The sequence below is a fragment of the Oryctolagus cuniculus genome, chromosome 2 (genome assembly GCF_964237555.1).
Source record: "Oryctolagus cuniculus chromosome 2, mOryCun1.1, whole genome shotgun sequence".
Classification (NCBI taxonomy): Eukaryota; Metazoa; Chordata; class Mammalia; order Lagomorpha; family Leporidae; genus Oryctolagus; species Oryctolagus cuniculus.
Genome location: NC_091433.1, coordinates 25,656,637 through 25,668,709, shown reverse-complemented (window position 1 = coordinate 25,668,709; position 12,073 = coordinate 25,656,637). Strand labels below are relative to the sequence as shown.

Below are 12,073 nucleotides of genomic sequence, written 5' to 3'. Positions count from 1 at the left end.
TCCGAGTCTGCCATTTCAGTGAAACAGATGGTGAGATTAAGGAATGAATGTACAAGCAATGAGCAGGGAAATGATGATAGATTTTCACAACTGTAAAATGTGCTGGAATAGTGTTACCACTAGATAAATGAGTTAGATACCAGAATTTCTGAACTCAAATATGTAATAGAGTTTATGGTTTCCCTTTGTAATTCCTCTCACTTGTCCTCTGTTGAAGGGCACTTTTGGATAGCAAGCATAGTCACCTCAATGCCTAGTGCTTTGTTAGGCAATCAGAAAATTTTCACAGAAAAGGAGTGGTACCAAAGTATTATCTCATTTTTTTTAAAAGACAGTTTCCCAAAATAAAAATATAAACATAAAATGAGAGATAGATGCTATTTTAAACTTTTTTTATTACTTCCTATGAATAGACTCTAAGGTAAAACATAATTTCATGCTAAAATTATGTTGTTTTAACTTTATATAAAAATATATTGCTGCAACATTTGAACTTTGGTTTTAAAATAATTTATTGAGGAATATTATTATAAAATATCAAATGTTCAAAAATATGCACTATTTCTTAAATCCAATCATATTTACATACTTTCAGAACTTATTTTGGTGGTTGAAAGGGTAAAATATGGGCCACATGAGGATTCTGTAGATATATGACATTATATATAATTTACATATAGATAATTTTATAATTAGAGGCCAAACCTTTTAAGAGGGAGATATCATCTAATAAAACATTTCTCTGATCTTAAGAGGTTTCTTCTCATGGCTTGATACATGCATCATTATAAACAGATAATTTTACTAAGGTAGATACAGTAAAGCTTTTTAAAAAATGTTAATTGAAAATAAAATAAGTGACTATACATTTCATCTTGAATGTTTTGCATGTTGAGTAATTAAAACTTGTTAGCCAGGTACAGATATTACATAGTACTTATATATAATTAAAATAATCACGAAAGTGCCATAAAAATAATTAAATATTTAGTGGAGTAAAGTGGTGTCAGAATCATGAAAGGCTTAGGTAGAACTCTAGCACTTATCTGAGGAAACAATCTCTTATTTCTCATAAATAAGTTTGAAAGAAACCAGCATATAATTAGAAAATATATCTAAGGAGTTATTTACTAATGTTTCCAAATTCTCTCTTAATTCTTTATACTAAAAATGGAAGATATTTTTGAAGAGTAAAGTCAAAAGTTGAAATAACATTGAGTAATAAAAAATATTTTACATTGTATTATAACAGATATGAAACATTTTTATGTTTATAGGCGGTACTGGGAAGGTCAACAGTGAAGAGATGGAAATTCTTGAATTTGGCATCAAAATATGTTCACTCAGAGAATATACTGTCTTTCCAGTCTTCACTTAACATATGTTCTTTCTTGCATGCTATATCTTAAGCAAACTAGACCATATGTCGCCTACTAAAGTACCTAAAACCTTGCTTTTGTGAATTTTTTTCCTTCTACCTGGAATGATTCTTTCTTCCCATATGCCCCCAATGACTGGATTATCCAATGTGGGTAACAAGAATCTAACTATCTGAGCCATCACCATGGCTTTCTAGGGTCTGCATTAACAGGAAGACGAGTTGGAAACTAGAGATTAGAATTGAATCATGTCAGTTATGAGTATCCTAACCTGCATCTTAACCAGTAAGCCAAATGCCTCACCAGAATGTTTCTTTTAGCTAGGGCTGGCACCATTGACAGTTTGGGCCGGATCATTCTCTGTTGTCGGGGGCAGTGTGGTGATGGTATGATGTCAGAATACTCAACTTCCACCCACTAAATATCAGTTACATTACCACAGTTGTGCCAAAAAACAAAACAAAACAAAACAAAAAAAAAAAAAAAACAAAAGAAAACAAACAAACAAACAAACAAACAAAAACAAAAATCCTCTACACATTGCCTATGTCCCTGGTGCAGAAGGGTTGCATCTAAATTTCCTGTCCTGGAGAATCACAATTTAATCCTTTCAAGCACACTTGATGAAATCTTGGGAATCCTTCATTTTCCAGTCTAGATCACATATGATCTTTCCATCCTTCTCATACTACTAACCACTGTGTCTCTTCTCTAATCAATGCCTTTTGTCTTTATATGACATGTATTTATGTGTACCATTTATCTATCTACATTATTAGAATGAAATTTGGTGGAAATCCAGGATCATGTATTTTCTTCCTTGGAATCTCCAAGAAGTATTTCTTGCCATAAGTCCCTATATCTCTTACTTGCTGTGTAATCCTCAAATATTTGTTCTTTATAGTCAACATTATTATAATTACCATATTATTTACCATACATCATTGTCTGTATTGTAATTTTTGAAAAAGCCAAACATGAATAACATTCATCAACTTGAAGAATGGTTCAGACAAATTCCATTCGCTCTTTCGCTTGAAACCAGAGAGTAAGTCATTGCTGCTGAATTCAGTAATGGTCTTGTTGTCTTTTCTCTCTTCAGATAAAGTTCATTACTAAACAAATTAGCTTTTCAATTACTGCTGTTAAGCCATAAGTAATTGGAATTCACTGAAACTTTCACAGTCTTTTTTTTTCTGGTTGTTCTTTTCTAAGCACTGATAATTTAAAATAAGATGAAATCATGCTGCTCATGATTAAAAAATATATGAATAAAAATGTAACTTGGCCCTCAGCCTGAAGACACAAAATTTGGTTAACAAACTTCTACCTCCTCCCTCTTTACCCCTCCCTTCCTTCCATTCTTCCTTCTTTACCCCTTCCCCCCTCCCTTCTCCTACCTCCCTCTCCTTCTCCATCTCTTTATATGTGGTTAGGCGTGGTTAATCTCTGGATAGTATTCTTACATTCAAATGCAAACCTTTGAGTTACTGTAAGTAGCTGTGCAAATAACTACATGTCTGTCAATTGTGAGGAAGGATAACAGCCTAATATCAAGCTAAACTAAGGTTCAAAAGGGAAGGCAAATGGAAGGAATGAGATATCAAAGCTAATGGAAAATGAATGGTCACACAATTTTTAAAATGAGGTGAATGGTAGAGTTATATTTATTGCTTCCTCCCTCTCCTGGAATTGGCACACCTGAAGGAGGAGTACTCCTGGGTTCCCAGTTCAAGAGTGATAACTAAGAAAGACAAAGCAATTTGAACTTACAAGGGAGGATGGCAGAGATGATGTGACAAGGTTAGTTCTAACAGAAAAAGTCAACATAATTTGTAATCCTGCTTGAAACCTGACTCTCCAAACTCATTCACACTCACAGGAAAACAAATCTTATTCTTGCATAGTATTCTGAAGTTTTGAGGATAGTACAGTACAAAGTTAGTTTGCATTTCAGTGTTGCATTTTTGAGGGATCTGATCCATCTCTGACTAGAAAACTGGGGGAATTCTTCAAGACCTAAAACCTAGCCTCCAATCTAATTGTTTTGTTTAAACTACTTCTGCATTAGTCTTTGTTTTTATTTCTTTATTATCATAAGCCACCTAGCTTCCAAAGTCCATTCTAGGATTGAGTCCTAGAATAAAATATGACACTTAGGGCCTGCAGGTTTATGCTTGGGATCCATGATGGCATTTATAGCCCCAGTAGTTGATACCAGACTTTCATTATAAAGTTGATCTGCCTGCCTGGGTTTCCAAAGTTTGTCCAGGTTCCATGTCTGCAAGTGTTTTTACTTCTTGGAAGTTTGGATCACTTCATCCAGGACATAATATGAATTCAGAGTGGCAGGTATAATGTGCAATCCCAATGTATGTCTGACTTACAGTCTTCCATGAGCCCAGGGTTAGTAGTACACCGAGGTGCTGCTATTTCCCCTCACGATGCTAGAGTTACAACCCCTCAATGCCTTCGGATACACCTTCAGATATCTGGTCTGCTCTGCTTAGGACCTATACAATCCAAGACTTTCTTCCAGACTATAACTGGATCCCCACCAAACCTGCTCTTAATGGGTATCTGGATAATGGAGACATTTCTGACCCTGTTTTGATGTTTAAAACTCACAATCTGCAGAAGTAGGCTAGTCTTTTAAATTCATGATTAGTTAACAGGGCATTAGATAAAACAGGCACAGCATCACAATACCAAAAAATAAAAAAGACTCACATGATTTTAAATTGGGTAAAGTTGCTGGTGATGAATTAATATTCTTTGGTGGTTTTATCCTAGACACAAACTGCACATGAATGATTAGCAGCAAAAGGAATTAACCAGACCTTCAGATGAAAGATATATTTAATATTTGCTACATTTCAGGGGATAGAAGATAAAATTTCATAATCATCCGTGAAAATTCCTACCACCTGTACCAAATTACAACCCTTCTGCAGCTCTCCTTAATTAGCTGTTCTGGGCATATTCAATCATCAAAACAAATCCAAGCCACACACAGCCAGTATAGAACTGCTTTTGATCACTGAGGGAGTTACTTTTGTGACACAGGATTTTTTTTTTTCAACTTTTCCCATGCATTAATTCATCTCCTAAATCTTCAAATTGTTCTAGAATCAGCTGTCTTAATTTATTTTGACAAGATTGGCACATTTCTCAGTTATCCATGATGAATTGCAGCTTAAGTAGGCTAAACTTAACCTATGTTAGTTAAATCCTACAATATTAAGCCTAAAGTTTAGGTAATTTTGAAATGAGGTATTCATCTTACCTTCTGTTTTAAAGGAGATTTTCACATCTAAATAAATTTGAGTGCACTTACCGCATTAATATGGAAAAATAACACTACTTTTAAGGACTATACTTAAACCCTTTCACTCTAAGAATATTCTGATACATAACACTAAATATCAAATCAATAGTTTATATATCCTAGTATCATGAGAGCCATGTCAATGGACATTATGTTAAGCCATGAAAAGTCACTGTTATAAAAAATGAATAATTAAGATTACATAAGAATATAGTATAGAGTAAATCACTCATATTTTAAGAATTAAATTAAAACTAAAAGATATAACAGGCACAAAATAACCATGACCACTAACAAGGCTTCTGAAATTGAAATGTTGCTATACCTAGAATTCAATTGTCTAATGTAATTTCCACAGGAAATTGAAGCATTTCTACAGTTAAATTAAATCAAGTTGATAAAATACCAATAAAGGATAAACAAAATTGGTACAACACAGGTTGGTTCTCATTGTGAAATACTACATACTGCAATTTCAATGGAGCCTACAATCACAGCTGCTGTACTCTAAATACTAAATCTTAATGTCACATACATTTGTGTATAAGAAAACCATATTAGTTAGTTTTTTGTTACCACAATGAAATATTTGAAGTAACTAACTTTCACTAAATAACTGCGAAGTTTATTTAGCTCATGGTCTCTAAGGTTGAAGTACAAGATCTGGTGGCCTGATTGGTTTAGTCTGTGATGAGGGAACTGCATGGGAAAAGTGGAATTAGTGCAGAAGAACCACATGGACCATGAGGCAGCTGAGGGAGCAGCTAGGTCCATCTTAGGCTTTTATATCCAACCCTCTCATGAGAACTACCTTCTGAAGGCACATCCCCAGTGACCTAAAAACCCCCCACTAGGCCTGTCTCCTAAACACCATTATTAAGTTCCCACACTCTTAGTATTGTAGTCGCTTATGACTTTATTTTTTCATTTTTAACGGAATTTACTAATACATGGAGTCTCAGAGTCACAGCAAGTGCATAATAATTGCTACATTTCTCATCACTTCTTATGTAAATGTGACATTAATACAAAGACAACAGATTCCATGAAGTTCAAAGATACTGTTCATAGATAAGATTCTAAGAATACTTACTGACATTAAAGTCCTATATGAGTCCAAATGGCAAATCATGTTCAACTTATAGAAAAATATATATGAATATCATACATATCTAAATGAATACATATGAACATATACATTCATCTAAATGTAAATATATGGTTACTTTAGGATTTTTTAAAAAGGATAATGTAAAATAGTATAAACAATACTGTAGGATACTATAGCAAATGCTCAAACTGCTAAGGTGTTTGATCAAATGCCGAGTGAAATTATTCACACAGGGAGCATAATACCCATTTGTAACAAGGTTCCGGGAAGCTCAGCAGGCAATCTAAAGAGTCCTTGGGGGGATTAATTTAGCTACTTCATCAAGACTTAGCGGAAAGGCAGAGAGAGTTGGGTCTGGGAAAGATAAATTAATCTTACTAGTCAGTAAAGCAGGACTGGATTTTCTTATGGCAAATTATGGGACATGGGTAAAGGATTCTGGAGCAATTATTGCATTGGATTAACTTTAAAACAAAGCTTGGAAATAGATGTTAGCTTCCTACTCCTATTATTGTTCAAAATGCAGTAATTTGAAGCCCTTGTAAGAATAATATCAAACAGATTACTCTTATTAATTAACTGAATTATGGATCAAGCAAAGCCTTTGTGACATAGTTGAATGTTATTTCTTTCAGCGCTGTGGTCCTGCAACACCAGGTCATGCTTTCAGAACATGCATCCTCAGGGGGATGCGTGTGTGTGCATGTTTGTGTCTGAGTTACTTTAGGAAAGCCAGACACTGAAACATATATTTTTATGGAAAAATAAGAGATGTTATAAATATCAGTGATGTGTAGATGCGTTTTAATTCTGTATAATGCCAACATGGCAGAATGTTGTGTCCCAAAGAAAGAAAATGAGGCAGGCAGAAAGGCACGTATGCTAATACATATTTGCTCACACTTGCAGCTTTAAAGGGAATACATAAAAATTATATTGCAGACAATATCTTTATACAAATTTATCATAGCATCTGTCAGCTCCATAATATGTTCATAAAACTCGGAACATGCGTCTTAACAGTATGCTCATTTTGGTATGCCCACTGTTGTTATCGCAACTCCCCTTGCTGCTAATCTGGCTGTTGTCGTTTAGATCATAGCCTCAGGAAACTCTGTTATTTTGCTTCCACATCAAAATGTGAAGTTTAAATTTAATACATAAAAAGAACACCTTGTGGTACAAAAATGGAGAGAAATAACACTGTACTTCTATAATTTAAATAAGGTTTCTAAAGTGGAAGGGACCACAGCATAGTCTCATAGGTGTGTAGGCAAAATGGAAGCATAACAGAAAAAGCTTAATGAGTTATTAATAAAAGTTTAATCCTAACAAATATTTGGTCACACAAAAGTCAATGAAATCTTGAAACTATTTGAAATTGTTCAATGATTTCTGAGGCATGTAACAGAGAACACTTGGTAAACTGCTTAATAAACACTTCCAACTCTAGTTGCGTGAAATTTTAGAAGCATGCGGGAGTCGTAAGTGCTAGCATAAAACTACGTGCATCTTATCTTTTAAACACTATTACTTTTTCTGGTCTATATGTCCTGAAAACTTTTAGCATTTACCATGATGATTTTAGTAGGAAAAGGATTTGTGGTAATATTCATATTTTCAGTGGGTACCATGAAATATATTTTCAGATCTGTATCTTCACAAAGACTAGACTTCCACAATGTAACCTTAATTAAAATTCAGTAGACTTAGTATCAGTAAAATAGTGGAAAAACTGCATGGGGAGTATTTGGGAAAGAATAAAATAAGTTAAAATGTATATTGGGGGTTGCATATTATCATATGAATAGAGATTTTAAAGAACTACCTATTAAGTACCTGCTAAATGGAAATATTTCTTCCCTCATTCATTTCTTAACTACCTAGGATAATTAGGAAATCCACTTCTAAACAATCTCATAGATCTGCTTAGTACTTAAGGAACAATAAAAGGCTGAATCCTTGTTAAGTGGGATCAAAACATTTAAGCTGAATGATAAGCAAACAAAAAATTCCTCCAGATACATTCTTTGCCAGAATTGGGATTTCTTCCAACTCTTCGTAGAACTATATTAAGAACCAAGTCACTTTTCTAATGTTGTTTGCACACTGATAGCCACTTCCTTTAGATTTTCATAGCTGAAAATTAAGGGCAGATGCTAGGCAAGATGTTAAATGCAACATGTCCTATATGTGAGACAATTTCTGTGAAAATTCTGTGAAATTTATGTTAACCTTTCTTTTTTCTTGGATATTTCTTGAGAGGAAAAATCACACAGAATTGCGCATTTTATTAAACTGGCCAAAAATGTAACTGCTATACCAGCATCCTAAATAGGATTATCATTTCTCAGTAAGAATATCTATTATGCAACTTTTTAAGATTGGAAATGTCAGTGAAAGCCACACTGCCTACTAGAATTTATTTAATCATTATTATGTAAGGAAATATGTGTTTTCTTTTCCTGAGTAATTTTGCTATGGCATGTAGTTTCAAAGACCAAATGCTTGGAGAATTGGGAGTGAGAAATAAATATGATAAGATGGAAAGGATGCAGGTACTGTACACAAACAGATTTAGATATCAATACTATGATATTTATTTGTGTCCTGGATTATAAAATCTCCCTGCATCTCAGCATCTGCATTTCATAAATAGAAATAACAAGACTAATTATAATAGCCACCATTATAAAGGATAACCTAATAATTTTGCTGGCTCTGTACTTGGTGTATTGCATAACCACTTGTGCTTTTTTAAAAAAATAATCTTATTAAAACAAGTATTATTATCCAGTTTTTAACAGATGTGGGAACTGAGAGTAATAGAGCAAAGGAAACTAAAAATGTAAGTATCAACCTTAAAAGATTTTTAGAGTATTAAAAGAAATTATGTTTTATTCAGTGACTAGGAGAGTGCTCTGAAAAAAAAAAAGCTGCATATCCTTTAATTATTATTTTCTACAGTAATCCACCCTACTGTACTTTCCGGGAGTATATCATTTCTCAAAAGCTGAACTCTCTTCAATCAAGAGACCCACCCACCCACACCACAGAAATTAGCATCTCAAAGTTTTAATGCTTTTCTTACTGACAAGCATCAATCCGTGCTTCCACCTAAATGGACATCAAAGTCTTCAAATGCTATAACAGTGTTTCTCTTATGCCATGCCTCATTGCATTTCCTGACCTTGATTTCTATGACGTTGTCCTTGCTGGGTTTAAGACACTCTCCTGACTATATGCCTCTGAAGATTTCTTCTGAATTCAGTTCTTCCTAAATCCTGATCAGGTATGATTCCAAAAAGTGTTGTTTGAGATTCATACTCTTTCTCTGCTATATTGTAACAATGTAACATTAAAGCCAGTCTTTAATGAATAGTTGTTCTTCTGTAATACTAAAATAAAAATTTTAAAAAGGAAAGAGGGAGGGATAGCAAGAAGGAAGGAAAAAACTGACCTTAACACAAAAGTGAATGAACAAGGATACAAAGAATTTTGCCATATCTCCTTTGTGCTTGTATTGTTTCCATTTCTCATCAACACATATGTAGCAGATTACATATGCCTACTAATAATCCTGTAAATGAGACATTCTTCTGTTTTATTTAAGACTGATTTGAGGTTTAGAAAACAGAAATGCTGGCCGGCGACCCGGCTCACTAGGCTAATCCTCTGCCTGCAGCGCCGGCACCCTGGGTTCTAGTCCCGGTTGGGGCACCAGTTCTGTCCTGGTTGCTCCTCTTCCAGTCCAGCTCTGGGGTGTGGCCCGGGAGTGCAGAGGAGGACGGCCCGAGTGCTTGGCCCTGCACCCTCATGGGAGACCAGGAGAAGCACCTGGCTCCTGGTTTTGGATTGGCGCAGCGCACCAGCCATGGCGGCCATTTCCGTTGGTGAACCAACGGAATAAGGAAGACTTTCTCTCTGTCTCTCTCTCTGCCTGTCAAAAAAAAAAAAAAAAAAAAAAAAAGAAGAAGAAAAAGAAAAAAAGAAAAATAAATGCTAAAATTTTACTGTTTATAGCAGAAATTTGATTCAGGTCTGATTATAAAATTTTTGCTTTCTCAGTGATTCTCTCATAATAGGGAGGTTTAGATGTCAGGATAAGAATAGGCATAATGAAATATGTAAGGTCCCCATCTGAGTTCCAGAGTCTGTTTTTACAGCCTCCAGAGTACTTTAAAACATGGCCAGCTTCCATGCAAACAGTGATCCTGACCTTGCCAATAATCAAGTCTGAATGTGAGAGTCAAAAACTCTACTATTTCTTACCATGATGGCCTTGCTATTTCGTTCTTTTCTGTTTGACTTTGACACTTCACCCAAACAACATCCCCTTGAATTCAGACATGCTACACTAACATTCTGTTAAGTCTTATTTCAATGCCCATTGTAAACATTTGCCAGTTTCCCTTTCCCCTATCGCTTTACCAGCTTACTCAAGTCTCTTGTTCCCAGCAAAGATAATTGGTCATCATTGACCTGATTGCCTTACTTGCATTTCCCTACCATCTCAAACTTACATTTTCTCTGGAATGTTCTTTTATCTTCCCAAGCTTGTTGCCTTCTTCTTATCTCCTGATCTAGTTTGTTTGTTTGTTTGTTTTTGACAGGCAGAGTGGACAGTGAGAGAGAGAGACAGAGAGAAAGGTCTTCCTTTGCCATTGGTTCACTCTCCAATGGCCCCCGCGGCCAGCACACCGCGCTGATCCGATGGCAGGAGCCAGGTGCTTTTCCTGGTCTCCCATGGGGTGCAGGGCCCAAGCACTTGGGCCAACCTCCACTGCACTCCTGGGCCACAGCAGAGAGCTGGCCTGGAAGAGGGGCAACCAGACAGAATCTGGCGCCCCGACCGGGACTAGAGCCTGGTGTGCCGGCTCCACAAGGCGGAGGATTAGCCTAGTGAGCCGCGGCGCCGGCCCTGATCTAGTTTTAATCTTTGTATTCCATATCATACTCAGCACATTCTTCCTTGCACTGAGGCTTATGATACTTTTACATTATTCCCACCCTTTTTGTAAGCTTTTTGAAAGACAAGATTCAAGTTTGATTCAGCTCCGAATTTCTCTCAAGGCTTTATATGATAGCTTATACATAACAGTTTGTGATCAAAATAAAAATAAATTAAGTATTCACAGATTCTTTTCTATGTCAAATTGAACCTAGGAATGAGGAAGAATTTAAATGTTCCACTTACCCCTCCAGATGATAAATCTGATTGACAGTTGAAATACCTGGGTTTAAAATCACTTTTAAACACTGATGTGGTCTACCTTTGATCCAGAGTATTTTTTAATAAAAGTATAAGAAACATGCAAAATATTCTGTCATGGATTATTCTTAATGTCTTTTTTTACTTCCCCACCATGCTTCAGAAAATGTTTTGCTTCATTACCTAAATAGATTTAATGATACAGTAAGCAAAATTACGTACAATAAAACTAAGCACCAGGAATTTTCAAGCTTATAGTGTGAATTTTTAAAGTCATTACCTACTCTACCATTATAAATAATCATCATCAACTGTGCAAAATCACAAAATCTCTGCAGTGCCAAGAATACCTTTATCAGTAAACCTAGGAGTTGTATTCCATGTGGAACACAAGAGATTTGTAAAAATTGTTATTAATCCCCAAAGGGCACCCACATACAATCAGTTACCAGCAGAGATTTTTGCTACAGAAAATCAAAAGACTCATTGCTGTTAACTATTAAGGAACCTCTGCCGTTGAAACACTGACTTTAATAGTCACTCAAAGGAAGTATTCTGTATTTCATATATATGAAAATAATTCTGAGAGCATCAATTAAGAAAAATGAGGTATAAGTTTCATAATCCAAACAATATGTATTTTATAATTTCTAAAAATGTATTTCACAATTTTATGTTTTGCATTTTTTTTATTCTTGAAAGAAAATAAATAATCTTCTCAATGAATTCTCTTACTCTGTGAGAGAAAACTGGCTGGATATTCATCCCATTATTTCTTTCTCTTTTCCAATCCTTCAGTTTGTACCATATCTCTCCACCTTCCTGAAAATTAGATAAGGTCATACGACTATGGGTCCTAGAGATGTGTGCCATCTTCAGGACTCTTCAAGAAAATCCAAACATACTATTCTCTTATCCCTCTGAGGAAATAAAAGTTTTCCAAGGTCTTGGGGGAGGCTGCAAGTATGACAGGGAAGAAGCTCAGACTTTTACATGCATGTAAGGTCTCCCTAGAACACCCATGATGAATTATTAAATAAACA

General features: G+C 35.2%; 1 protein-coding gene across 15 annotated transcripts in view; it reads right to left on the bottom strand.

Moving 5' to 3' along the window:
* The window catches only part of PCDH7 (protocadherin 7), a 434,348-nt gene that overhangs the window by 109,577 nt on the left and 312,698 nt on the right, over positions 1-12,073 (bottom strand). The window lies entirely within an intron of this gene.